Source organism: Rattus norvegicus, chromosome 16 (assembly GCF_036323735.1).
Source record: "Rattus norvegicus strain BN/NHsdMcwi chromosome 16, GRCr8, whole genome shotgun sequence".
In the NCBI taxonomy this organism is placed as follows: Eukaryota; Metazoa; Chordata; class Mammalia; order Rodentia; family Muridae; genus Rattus; species Rattus norvegicus.
This window is the reverse complement of record NC_086034.1, coordinates 40297370-40311924: the sequence shown is the minus strand read 5'-3', so window position 1 is coordinate 40311924 and position 14555 is coordinate 40297370. Positions and strand designations below refer to the sequence as shown.

Genomic DNA, 14555 nt, shown 5'->3' with positions numbered 1-14555 from the left:
ACTGGCTTGCTTCTGTGGCTTTCTTAGCTTGCTCTCTTATAGAAGCCAAGACTACCGGCACAGGATGGCACAACTCACAAAGGGCTGGGTCCTCCCTTGGTGACCTAGTTGAGAAAATGCCTTACAGCTGTGTCTCGTGGTGCATTTCCTCAACTGAGGCTCCTTTCTCTGGGATAACTCCAGCTTAGTTCAAGTTGACACACAAAATTGCCAGCACAGCTCCTATTAATAGTTTGGTTCCCCCTTCTAAAAGGACTGAAATATCCTCACTTTGGTCGTCCTTCTTCTTGAGGTTCATTTTCTCTGGACTGTCTCCTGGATAATTCAAGCTTTTGTTCTAATATCCATTTGTAAGTAAGTGCATACCATTTGGGTTTTTTTTTTTTTGGTTGTTGTTGTTGTTGTTGTTATTGGTTTGTTTTTATTGATTTGTTTTATTTGTGTGTGTCTGTTTGGTTCAACTCCCTTGGGATATTTTCTTGTTCCATCCAGTTATAAATGAATTTCATGAAGTCATGGTACTGATATCTCAGTAGTTTTCCATTGAACATATGTCCCATATTTTCTGTATCCATTGCTATGTTGAGGGACACATGATTTCTTCACATCTTCTGGGTATTATAATCAATGGTATTATGAACATAGTGGATCAAATATCCTTGCTAAAGGTTGGAGCATCTACTCAGTGAATGTCTAGAAGTGGTGTAGGTGGGTCTTCAGGTAGTACAAAATCTAATTTTCTGAGGAATCTCAGAACTGATTTCCAGAGTGGTTGTACTAGGTTGAAATGCCACTGACTATGGAGGCTTGTCTCTGTTTCTCCACATCCTCACCAGCAATTTTGTTACCTTAGTTTTTGATCTTAGCCATTCTGACTAGATTTGGTGGAATCTCCAGGTTGTTTTAGGGAATCTGCATTTCCCTGATGCCTAAGGATACTGCACATATCATTAGGTTCTTCTCAGCCATTAGATGTTCCTCAGATGAGAACTCTTGTTTAGCTCTGTACACCATTTTTCATAGGGTTATTTGATTCTCTGGAGTGTAACGTCTTGAGTTCTTTGTATCTATTGGATATAGGGCCTCTATTTGATGTAGAATTGGTAAAGATCTTTTCCCAATGTGTTGTTTGCTGTTTTGTGTTAATGACAGTAATCTTTCCCTTGCAGAGGCTTAGCAATTATATGAGGTCCCATTTGCCTATTCTTGATCGAAGAGCATAAGCCACTGATGTTCTGTTCCAGAAATTTCCCCCTGTGCCCATTTATTCGAGGCTCCCTACAATTTTTTTCTATTATTTTGAGTGCATCTGATCTTACGTGGATGTCCTTGACCTACTTAGACTGCAGCTTTGTAAAAGGCTCCAGGAATGCATAAATTTGCATTCTACATGTTGGTTTATGGACGAATCAGTAACAGCCTTAGTGAGGAGGAAGCATGGCCATGATTCCACCTGCCAGGTGTAGGTATAAAAGGGGAACACAAAGAAAGGCAAGGACCACTAGGTGGTTAGCCTCTCTCTGAACGTGTCGTCTACTCAGGAGACCACACAGCTCACCAGAGGCAGGGCACAAGTTCGGTCGAGTGTGCTGATCGAACCCAGAGTGTCCTGTCCTGTCCTTGGCTGTGGACATGGAACCAGGCACTCAGGCAGGCATCCTGCAGAAGATCCTGGATAGTCCCTGTCAAAAGAGCAACCCAGGAAAGAACAACAAAGTGCTGAAGGAACTGTCTTCTCTGAATGTTCTGTTCGAAAGCCTGGCAGAGATTGACTTCAGAAAGACCATAAAGTCGTTGAAAAAACAGCAGCTCCTGGTCCCTTCTTTAAGGACCTAGTAGCCAAGTGGTCACTGGGGTTGCTGCTGGGACCCCAACCTGAGCAGGCCCCCCCTTGACTTTGGCTTGTTGAGGAGCCACAGGACAGCGCAGCAGAGTACTGATCTAGAATAGACAAACCAGGAGCACGTATTGCAGGTAAACCGAGTAGCTGGGAGAGTGGTCTTCCTTGGGCTCAGCAACTACAGACCACGTACAATCTCCTGACTGAGCCATAGCCACAAAACCAACACAGGTTCTTACCCACAGACACCTCAGCATCGAAGCCTGCACCCAAAAGAGAACTGGAGCTCCAAGCAACAGCTAGCTCTACTGAATCCAGGGCAGGTAGGAACCCACTCTGCAAACTTTGAGGAACCTTTGAGCATGAAGGAGCCAAGCCTCTCTAAAGAATGCCATTGGCTAGGTCAGGGTAACACAAGTGGCTTGTGTTTTGGGGGCACAGAGAAATCATCCATCAGGCCGCTGGGAGCGGGAAGAACCCCCTGGGACTGGTTCAGTGTTGGACTGCCTCAATGATGAATGCTGATCTCCTTCTTCAAGTTCCACTACCATGCAAGAGGAAGAATGAACTCCCCTGGCTTGCGTAGATGCAGAGGCCTGGAGCAAACATTCCTCGAGGTGATTCTCGAAGATCCAAGGACCAGAGTTCCATTGTTGACTCTGCTAGTCCAGCTACTCGGTGAAGTGGCAAAGCCTGCCTTGCTGTGGATGTTGTCTCACAGCCATCTTCCTCTCAGAAGGAGGAAGAGCCTCACCTTGGGGCTGGGAACTCAGAAAGAACCACAAAATGCCAGTCTATTCAGGTTGTTTGTCTGCAGATTGCTGCCACAAGAAATCCCACCCAGGGCTCCTTAGTAAACACCCTGCTGGCATCAGGGATGTTACTCACCGCCAATCTGCCAAAGAAGAAGCTGAGCCTAGGCAGTCAGAAGAGAAGACACAGTCCACAACAAAGACAAGCAAGCAAACCAAGAGTAGGCCTGGGTCCTCTGCAACACTGTAACATCAGGAGTCCCAAGAGGAGAGGTTGCAGGCCCTCAGAGTCCACATCCAAAGCTCAAGGGCCAAGAGGATACAAGCAAGACAGATCATCATGATCTCCTTCCATACCTTGTGCAAAAGCCCTAGTCAATAAAGGGAGCCTAGACCCAGAAGGACTGCCTCTGCACCAACTTCCCACAGTCTTCCTGAGGCTCCTACCCATCCAGGAGCCCAGAAGCCTGCCTGCCTGCCCCCTTGAACAAAAGACAGCAAAAAGGCCCCTGTTAAGAGATCTGCTCCGCTCATGGTCAAGGCACTCAGGGACTACAGCCGTAGGTTCTACACAAAGTGAATTTCAGATGCTCTCCACAATCAGAATACCTGCAAATCCGGGGACTGGGAATTACTGGGCATACACTCTTCCCTGGAGGAACTGGCACATGGCACACTGTGGTTTTCAAGCTCTAGACACACTCCACACCAGCCTCTTCTGGAATTTGCACTGTGCTTCCTGACAAGATTTTCCACAACTTAACACCTGTCCCATGTCAAGTTGTAAATCATGTTCCAATGTGAATAAATATCTACCTCCCACTTTATTCAGTGTTTGTGTTTAGGTATCTTTAGAATTATGGATACAGATTAAAGTACATACTTGCTTTTCAGTTACCTAAATAGACCAACTGTCTACAGACAGTTTCAAAAAGATACATGTAGGTTATCAATTAGCCCAATAGGTACATAGTCTCATACATTGTTAGGTAGGTAAATATGAGTTGAAATCTGGCTGGAAGACTACCCCTCAGTTCCCAGAATCTAGATAATTTAATGAATCTAAAAGATATGAAAGCTGAAAAGAAAAAAATAAAACTAGACTAAATTTTGTGATTGTGTGTGTGTGTGTGTGTGTGTGTGTGTGTGTGATAGAGCTATGTGTATCTGAATAATAAATAAGAGGAGACATAACCAAATACACCTATGTATGTGTGAGTGTTTATGTGTGTGTTTATATGTGTGTGTGTGGGTGTGTGTGTGTGTGTGTGTGGGTGTGTTTGTATGGTTGTGTGTTTGTATGTGTGTGTATGATAGAGCTATGTTTATGTGTGTGATAAAGAATAGGGGGCATAGAAAAATACACACAGGAATGAGTAAGAAGCTAGAAAGAGATAGACAGAGAGAGCGAGAGATAATCCTCATGTCCTGATGAGAACCAAAGTGAGCCAAAGTTCTCAGAATTTCTCTCCTGTTAGGGCAAATGTACTGGTATATTTACACCCAGCCTTAGTCCATACATTTGATGCAGCTTGTGATCAAAGGTCATATGAACAAAAGCCATGGAGAAAAGCAGGTTCATGTCTACCCATTTAGAAAGAAGTATTGAGTAGTCACACAGAGTTTGGAGGAGACATGCATTGACAGTAAGAAAAAGAGAGACAGACCTAAAGAGACAGAGAGATAAGCAGAAGGAGATTCAGTCAAAATGAAAGGCAATCTCCTGACAACCCTGAAAGTGGACACATAGAAAGCCAATATCAAAATTGAAATGCAAATGTGTGTCTGGGCTGATGGTCTCTATACCTGTGGGGAAAACCATGGCCAGTAGATGTGGGAAGAAGGAAGGAATTAGAAGGCAAGAGATGCCTGCAGCAAGTTGTTGTTTCCAAAATGTTTGCCTACACAGGAAAAGTTCTTGTGCTAAGCAGGCTCAAATGGCTAAGTCACAAGGTTGCCTTGCCATTTTGCATTCTGCAGAAAACTGTGAGGAGAGTAGATTCCAACCTGTTGTTGTTGTGATTGTTGTTCTAGCTGATTCTTTCTTTCCTTTTTTCTTTTCATTCTTCCTTTCTAACTTCCTTCCTAACTTCTTTCTTTACTTCTTTCTATCTTTTCTTCTTTCCCTCTGTTTTGTTTTTCTTCTCCTTCCTGTGTTGGTTTGCTTTATTTAACTACTTTATTTTTTATTGGATTTATTTTTATTTTCATTTCAAATATTATCCCTTTCCAGGTTTTTGACACAAAAAACCCCTATCCATTTTCCCTCTCTCTTCTCCTAGTGAGGTGTTCCCCTGCCAGTATAAGCCTTATTTCACACTACCCTACACTGAGATTTCCAGCATTGGCTGCTCAAGGGCTTCTATTTCCATTGGCGCCAAACAAGACCATCCACTGCTAACTATGCAGCTGGAGACTGAGGTCTGTCTATGTGCATCTTTGGATGGTGGTTTCTTCTGTGAGGACACCGATTGATTGGTATCATGTTCGTAATTTGTATTGTTGCACTCCATTTCAGCTCCTTCCTTCCTTTCTCTAACTCTTCAAATGGGAGACGAGCTCTCTCAGTTCCTTGGTTGGCTGCTAGCCTCCACCTCTGTAGTAGCCATACTCTGGCCGAACCTCTCAGGGGACAGCTATATCAGGCTCCTATCAGCATGCACCTCTTGGCATCAGCAATACTCTGTGAGTTTGAGGCTGTATATGTTTGAGTTAGATCACCAGCTAGGGCAATCTATTGATGGCCTTTCCTTCAGGCTCTGCTCCAAATTTTGTCTCTGTATTTCCTCCTATCTTAGTTAAGGTGTTTATTCCTGCACAACCATCATGACCAAGAAGCAAGTTGGAGAAGAAAGGGTTTATTCAGATTACACTTGCACATTGCTGTTCAGCACTAAAGGAAGTTAGGACAGGAACTCAAGCAAGTCAGCAAGCAGAAGCTGATACTGAGGTCATGTGGGGATATTTCTTACTGACTTGTTTCTGCTAGCTTACTCAGCTTGCTATCTTATAGAAGCCAAGACTACCGGACCAGGAATGGTACCACTCACAATGGGCTGTGTCCTCCTTTCTTGATCTTAGTTGAGAAAATGCCTTGCAGCTGAGTCTCGTGAGGCATTTCCTCAAGTGAGGCTCCTTTCTCTGGGATAACTTCAGCTTATTTCAAGTTGACTCACAATACTTGCCAGTACTCCTCCTATTAATACTTTTGTTCTCCCATCTAAAAGGACTGAAATATCCTCACTTTGGTCATCCTTCTTCTTGAGGTTCATGTTTTCTATTGACTGAATCTTGGCTAATCCAAGCTTTTGTTCTAATGTCCATTTATAAGGGAGTGCATGCCATGTTTTGTTGTTGTTGCTGTTGCTGTTGTTTGTTTGTCTATTTCTATTGATTTTCTTTGTTTGACAGTATCCAAAGTAACAAAATCAGGAATGAAATCAGAGACATAGCAACGGAAACCAAGGAAATCCAAAAAAATCATCAACTCCTACTACATAAGGCAATACTCACCAAACTTGGAAAAATCTAGGTCAAAGGGAAGATTTTCTAGACAAGTACCAGTTACCAAAGTTAAATCAGGATCAGGTAGTCAACTAAAATTACCATAACTCCTAAAGAAACAGAAGCAGTCCTTAAAAGACTGCCAAGTAATAAAACGCCAAGAATCAGATGCTTTTAGTACAGAATTCTATCAAACTTCAAAAGAAAACATAATACCAATACTCTTAAAGCTATTCCAAAAGAATAGAAACAGAAGGAACACTGCCCATTTCATTCAGTGAAACACAATTACACTCATACCTAAATCACACAAACACCCAAGAAGGAACGAGAACTTCAGACCAATTTCCAGTATGAATATCAGTGAAAAAATATTCATAAATCTCATAAACTGAATCCAAGAACATATTAAAGTGATCATCCATCCTAAATCAAGTAGGCTTCATTTCAGGGATGCAGGGAGGTTTTTAATATACAGAAATCCATCAACATAATCCTGTATATAAACAAACTCAAGGTAAAAAAGCCACACTGTCATTTCATTAGATACTGACAAAGCATTTGTAAAATTCAACACTCCTTCACTACAAAAGTCTTGGAAATATCAGGAATTCAATGCCCTTACCTAAACATAGTAAAAGCAATATATAGTAAACCAGTAGCCAACATCAAAATAAAGGTAGAGAATCTTGAAGCAAACCTGGTAAATCAGGGACTAGACAAGGCTGCCCATTCTTTCCGTACATGTTCAATATAGTACTGGAAGTCCTAGCCAGAGCAATTAGATCACCAAAGAAGTTCAAAAGGATAAAAATTGGAAAGAATAAGTCAAATTATCACTATTTGCTGATGATATGATAGTATATGTAAGTGATTCCAAAAGCTCCACCAGAGAACACAACAAAGTAGATATAACATTAATGCATACAAATCAGCAGCCTTCTTCTACTCAAAGGATAAACCGGCTGACAAACAAACTAAGGAAACTACACCCTTTGCACAATTGTCATAAATAAAATATACCTTGGAGTGACACTAACCAAGGAAGTAAAAGAACTGTGTGACAAGAACTTAGTCTCTGAAGAAATATATCAAAGATCTCAGAAGATGAAAAGAACTTTAATGCTCATAGTTTGGCAGGATTAATATTGCAAAAATGGCCATCTTGCCTAAAGCAATCTACAGATTCAATGTAGTCCCCATAAAAATCCAATTCAATTCATCATAGAGTTTGTAAGAACAATTTGCAAATTCATTTGGAATAACAAAAGCTCAGGATAGCAAAAACTATTCCCAACAATAAAAGAACCATTCCTAACCTCACGTTGTACCACAGAGTAATAGTAATCAAAACTGGATGAAATTAGTGTAGACACAGGCAGAATTCACGACCAAGAAATAAACCCATATGAAGGAGCTAAAACTATCAAGTGGAAAAGACAGCATTTTCAACAAATATTTCTGGTTCAACTGTTGGTCAGCATTAGAAGGAAAATTAATCCATCCCTATTTACTTGTACAAAGCTCAAGTCCAAGAGGATCAAGGATCTCCACATAAAACCAGATGTGCTTAAAGTAATGGAAGAGAAAATGGGAAAATCCTTAAACACTTGTACAAGGGCAAATTTCCTGAACAGAACACCAATGGCTTATGCTCTAAGATCAAGAATCAACAAATGGGACCTCATAAAATCACAAAGCTTCTGTAAGGTGAAGGACACTGTCTGTCACTGACAACCAACAGATTGGGAAAAGATCTTTACTAATCCTATGTTTGATAGAGGAATAATGTCCAATATATAAAAAGAGTTTAAGAAGTAGATTTCAGAGATCCCAATAACCCTTTTATAAATGGTGTACAGAGCTAAACAAAGAATTTTCAACTGAGGACTACCGAGTGGATGTGAAGGACCCAAAGAAATGTTCAACATCCTTAGTCATCATGGAAATACAAAGCAAATCCTCTCTGCGATTACAGCTCACTCTGTTCAGAATGGCTAAAATCAAAAACTCGGGTGACAGCAGATGCTGGAAAGGGTGTGTTTAAAGAGGAACACTCTTCCATTGTTGGTGGTTTTGCAAGCTGGTACAACCACTGTGGATACGAGCCTGGAGGTTCTTCATAAAAATGGACATAGTAATACCTGAGGACCCAGCTATATCACTCTTGGGCATAAACCAAAAATATGTTCCAACAAATAACAAGGAGACATGCTCCACTATATTCATAACAGCCTTAAGAATAATAGCCAGAAGCTAGAAAGATTTCAGATGTCCCTCAACAGAGGAATGGATACATAAATGTGGTATATTTACACGATGGAGTACTACACAGCTATTAAAAACAATGATTTCATGAAATATCCCCCTAAGTGTGGCAATACAATCACAAAAGAACACACATGGAATTTCCTCACTGAAAAGTGGATATTTACCCCAAAGCTAGGAATACCTAAGATACAATCCACAAACAACATGAAGCTCAAGAAGAAGGAAAATCATAGTGTAGATGCCTCAGTCCTTTTAGAAAGAGACACAAAATACTCAAGGGAGGGAAAACGAAGACAAATGTGGAGCAGAGAGTGAAGGAAAGACCATCCAGAGACTATCCCACCTGGAGATCCATCCCATATACAGGCAACAATCCCAGACAGTATCATGAATGCCAAGAATTGCATGCTGACAAGAACCTGATAAAACTGTCTCCCAGAGATTCTGCCATAGCATGACAATTACAGAGGCAGGTGGTGGCAGACAACCATTGGACTTAGCACTGGGTCCTGAATGGAGGAGTTTGAGAAAGAACTGAAGGAGGTGAAGGAGGTGAACTCATAAGAAGAACAACAATAAAATCAGTTTCTCCTATAAATGATCAATGTATTTTGCATGTTTACAGTAATGTGAAGAGTCTCAAGGCATTGTTTGATCGCACCCCATCTTTTACTTTGTGTCAGGGCCAATGAGTCATTTTCAAGTGCAGGAGTGTCATATGATGAGTTGGTCTTTTCCATAAAGCCATTTCACATCCAGTTAAACCTCTAAACCATCAAACTGTTGGGTTAGAAGAACATGTGTCTGTTTTCTTTTGTGTCAAACAGAAATCAAAAGGACTATCTTTGCCAAACAATGTCACTAGTATAACTAGAAGAAAAGCCAGATTTAGAGAAGTCAGAAACATATCATAGAGGGAGCACATAGGCTGCTCATCTTGAGTAGGTAGGACATCTCAAGACATTTAGGACTCATTCCTCTTTTCTTCCCATACACCTTGAGCCTCAGTTCAGGAATGTATTTCTCTAGGGGACTTTGTTTTAGTGGATACTTCTTCTTTTAAATCATTTCTTAAATGAGAGCTTTCTAATTATGCCCTTCTTGTTGATGTATTTAAAATTTAAAGTTTCTTTCTGGAATTTTCTATCATTCTTGGTAGCCTGTTATTTTATTTCTCAATAACATTTCATTTACAACAGAAGGGATATTTAGTTATTATTTTCTATCTTTTTGTATTACATAATGAGTTCTTTTTGAACTTTTGTTTATGTTTAGTATATAAGAAGGATCTTTACCTCTGTCTTAAACACAGTATGTATTTAAAATAATAAAAATCGAAGACTTGATAAAAGAAAATATGAGGCTTGTGCTAATATGTTATGGAAAATATTTGCTGAATTCTAGGCAAAACACTAATAATCATACATTATAATAGTTTCTAGTGGTGTGACAGTTTATGTGAGCTAGGGTATGCGATGGTATTTAAAAAAAATCCCTGTATTTTACTGTGATAACTGAACCACAATCATTTTTAATGAAATAATTCATTGTGTTTCGATATTTATATGCTGAAATCTACAATGCAGTAGAATCTGTATGACTTGCTTCACAGTCACTATGCACATGAAAGGCCACACATGACAGAAGGATGGCTCTGGGTGGTTGATTGTCACTTACTGATGGAGAAAATCGTTAATTCTATATTTATTTCTATGTCTGTGAGTAATTAAGCCTTTACAAAATAAAATTTCTTATAGACCTATCATTATTTAAACAAATCCCTAAATACCTAATATCATAAATAGATTACATTCTCTTGAATGTAAAACTTATTGCCTGTCCTGGTTAGGAATTTCATGTCATGTTACAATTATGAACATTATATATTAACTCTGTAAGGGACTATACATGAATGGAGTTCTAATAGTATGAAAGAGAAACAACATTTGTATGAAACAAAGTAAACCACTGGGTTCTGAAAAAGTACTGATATTTCAAGAAGCAATGTGTCTCTGGAAGAAAATTATTCCTGAGAGGTATTTACCTTTTCATCAAAATTCCTTGAGTAATTTATCATATCTACCAGTATTTTGTTTGAATTTTAGATTTGAATAACATTATAGTATTCTCAAATCATTCTTATACATATGGCATGCTCACAACTATAACTTGTATGGAGTTATGGAGGATCATTCCAGGACCTAATGGAAGTGGATCACAGGAGTTTGTATGATATTTTTTAGTTCTACTTCATTTTTCTCTAGAAAATATTAATTGTCAAAACCTGTGTATTCATTTGCCAAGTTACAATGACATACATATGGAACTACATTGAGGACCGTGAAATTAACTCCTTCTATCAGTGACCAAAGTAGGAACATCGTCTTCATTTATTTATCAAAGACTACTGAATTTTTATACTGTATGCTTTGAGAACAATTTCTTGAGGCATTCTGTTTAGTTAAAAATATCATTAAACATCACAGATAGTCAAATTATCTAGTATTATAATAGGAATTTGCCTTCAAAGGAGAGGCTTACATACTACTAATGACAGAAGGTTAGTAGAAAAGTTAGATGCTCTAATTAGTTATCTACAGGCTTGATGAGAACACACATTGGTGATTCTACACAGTCTGCTGAGTATTGTCAGGCCTGCCTGCCTTCTTCCCTTCCTCTTTCCCTCCATTCCTTCTCTCCTTCCCTCTTCATTTCTTCTTTCTCTCTTGCCCTCCTTTCTCCCCACTCTTTCCTTCTTCATTCTCTTCCTCCCTTCTATGTTTGCCTTCTTTTCCCTTCAAGTGTTGATTTTACAAAGTAGGAGTTTTATGGTAACATTTTCATACTCTTAGACTCACTTAAAATGATACTTGGAAGTTTCTTTGTTACAAGGTCTTATTTTTTAAGGATTGCAAAGTATCATTAACACTGGTGCTTCAAATGAAAGACAATGAGAATTATAACTGTATCACTCAAAGTATTACCATTGTAAGAAATGATATGGTACCTGTAATTTATAACAATTTCAGTGACAATCTTCTTTAAATTTATTTAAAATACCTTCCAAACTATAAAAGGAAAGTGAAAGCAAAATAATTCCTAAGTTCAGTTAACAGAAATAGGGGCATTGCATGTGGGTGGAAATCATAATATTTATAAAATGCCTTCATAACAAATAATTAGGCTGTCCACAGGATTCATGTTAAAATGCCTAATATCAAAAAGGGAAAAACTCAAAGAAGCAAAGAATATTGATAGGGAAATGTAACTTTAATATCAATCTACATATATATTCTTATATTTTGCTTTACCTTTTTTATCTTATTATATTGAAGGAGAAACAGATTAGTCAGTACTACTAAGTATATACTATATTTGGAGAATTCAAAGCAATTATCTCTGTTACATACTGTACTTTCCAATTCACAGAAACAGATGTTATACTTTTATGCATTCCTTGGTAATAAGAGTCAGCTGAAAGAAAGTCTGTAGTATTTTTAAAAAGTATCACACTTCCAAGTTATCTCTGAATTATTATTTTCCCATGTATAAGTTATGAGCCAGATGAAGATGTTTTGGGAAAAATCATAATAATTTGTTCAATTTAGTTGCTTTGACTCACAATTGACTGAATGGCTTAGCAAAGCAGAATCAACAGCCACTATGAATACAAGATGACTCTAAGCAAGCAAATGAAGAGTATGTATAAGATCAAGGGTGCAGCCTTAGTTCTGGGTTTAAGAAATGCTTTGACAGCCAACATGATATTTAGGAAGGAAATGTCTGAAAATAGTGTGAAATTCAGGACAGTCTGTGTAGACTAGGTTTTATATGGTCATTACATTCTCACATTTACCAAAAGACTACTAAACCTCAAGTGGAACTCACAAAGATTTAGAAAGTGTCTTTCTCACAATGTAGCATTCTGACCTTTCCAATCACAATGTTTTAGTATCTTCTAAAGTTTCTTCTCCTTCAAAAGACCTTTGAAATACATTTAAACTACCTGGATTAACTAGGATAAGCACTATAATGACACTTAACTAATAAAACTAGCTTTTGACATGTAATCTGTCATATTCACTAAATAAGATGGGGTTATCCTAAAGTGTTGGGAAGATGTTACAGAATAAAATCATGAAAACATTAACTTGAATCAAGCAACAATCTTAAATGTACATTTCAAATAATCTTGTTATTCTTTCAGCATGATTTTCTTGGTATTATGTCTTGATGTCTCCGCATGCCATCCATTAAGGATGAGCACAAAACCTGCAACAAAAATTATAAGCATTACAAACAAGAGGAAAGACCAAATAAGTAAGGAGAAAAATAAAATCCCACTTTTTCTTTATTTTTTCCCCAATTTTATTAACTAGAGTATTTCTTATTTACATTTCGATTGTTACTCCCCTTCACGGTTTCCAGTCCAACATCCCCCTAATCCCTCCCCCTCCCCTTCCATACGGGTGTTCCCCTACCAACCCTCCCCCCATTACCGCCCTCCCCCCAACAATCACCTTCACTGGGGGTTCAGTCTTGGAAGGACCATGGGCTTCCCCTTCCACTGGTGCTCTTACAAGGCTATTCATTGCTACCTATGAGGTTGGAGCCCAGGGACAGTCCATGTATAATCTTTGGGTAGTGGCTTAGTCCGTGGAAGCTCTGGTTGATTGGCATTGTTGTTCATATGGGGTCTTGAGCCCCTTCAAGCTCTTCGAGTCTTTTCTCTGATTCCTTCAATGGGGGTCCCATTCTCAGTTCAGTGGTGTGCTGTTGGCATTCGCCTACGTATTTGCTGTATTCTGGTTGTGTCTCTCAGGAGAGATCTACACCCAGTTCCTGTTGGCCATCTTATCTAATTGGGTGGATGTATATGTATGGGCCACATGTGGGGCAGGCTCTGAATGGGTATTCCTTCTGCCTCTGTTGTAAACTTGGCCTCCCTATTCCCTCCCAAGGGTATGTTTGTTCCCCTTTTAAAGAAGGAGTGAAGCATTAGCATTTTGGTTATCCTTCTTGAGTTGAATGTGTCTGTATATCTAGGGTAATTCAAGCATTTGGGCTAATAGCCACTTATGAATATGTGCATTGTGTGTTTTTCTGTGATTGGGTTACCTCATTCAGGATAATTCCCAGTTCTATCACTTTGCCTATGAATTTCATAAAGCCATTGTTTTTGACAGCTGAGTAATATTTCATTGTGTAGATGTACTACATTTTCTGTATCCATTCCTCTGTTGAAGGGCATCTGGGTTCTTTCCAGCTTCTGGCTATTATAAATAAGGCTGCTATGAACATAGTGGAGCACATGTCTTTGTTATATGTCGGGGCATGTTTTGGGATATGCCCAAGTGAGGTACAGCTGGGTCCCCAGGTAGTTCAATGTCCAATTTTCTGAGGAACCTAAAAACTGATTTCCAGAATGGTTGTAATAGTCTGCAATCCCTCCAACAATGGAGGAGTGTTCATCTTTCTCCACATCCTCGCCAGCATTTGCTCTCACCTGAGTTTTTGATCTTAGCCATTCTCACTTTTGTGAGGTGAAATCTCAGGTTTGTTTTGATTTGCATTTCCCTTATGACTAAAGATGTTGAACATTTCTCTACGTGTTTCTCAGCCATTCGACATTCCTCAGCTGTGAATTCTTTCTTTAACTCTGCACCCCATTTTTTAATACGGTTATTTGTCTCTCTGCAGTCTGACTTCTTGAGTTCTCTGTATATTTTGGATATAAGCCCTCTATTAGTTATAGGATTGGGAATGATATTTTCCCAATCTGTTGGTTGCTTTTTGTCCTAACAACAGTGTCATTTGCCTTACAGAAGCTTTGCAGTTTTATGAGATCCAATTTGTTGATTCTTGATCTTAGAGCCTAAGCCACTGGTGTTTTGTTCAGGAAATTTTCTCCAGTGTCCATGTGTTTGAGATGCTTCCCAACTTTATCTTCTATTAGTTTGAGTATATCTGGTTTGATGGGGAGGTCCTTGATACACTTGTACTTAAGCTTTGTACAGGGTGATAAGTTTGGATCAATCTGCATTCTTCTACATGGTGATCTCCAGTTGAACCAACACCATTTGCTGAAAATGCTATCTCTTTTCCATTGGATGGTTTTGACTCCTTTGTCAATAATCAAGTGACCATAGGTGTGTGGGTTCATTTCTGCGTCTTCAATTCTATTCCAC

General features: G+C 39.1%; 1 pseudogene; it reads left to right on the top strand.

Annotated features, from left to right (window-relative positions):
- The first annotated feature begins 902 nt into the window (after positions 1 to 902).
- Positions 903 to 5055, top strand: LOC134482543 (uncharacterized; annotated as a pseudogene).
- The last annotated feature ends 9500 nt before the right edge of the window (positions 5056 to 14555 follow it).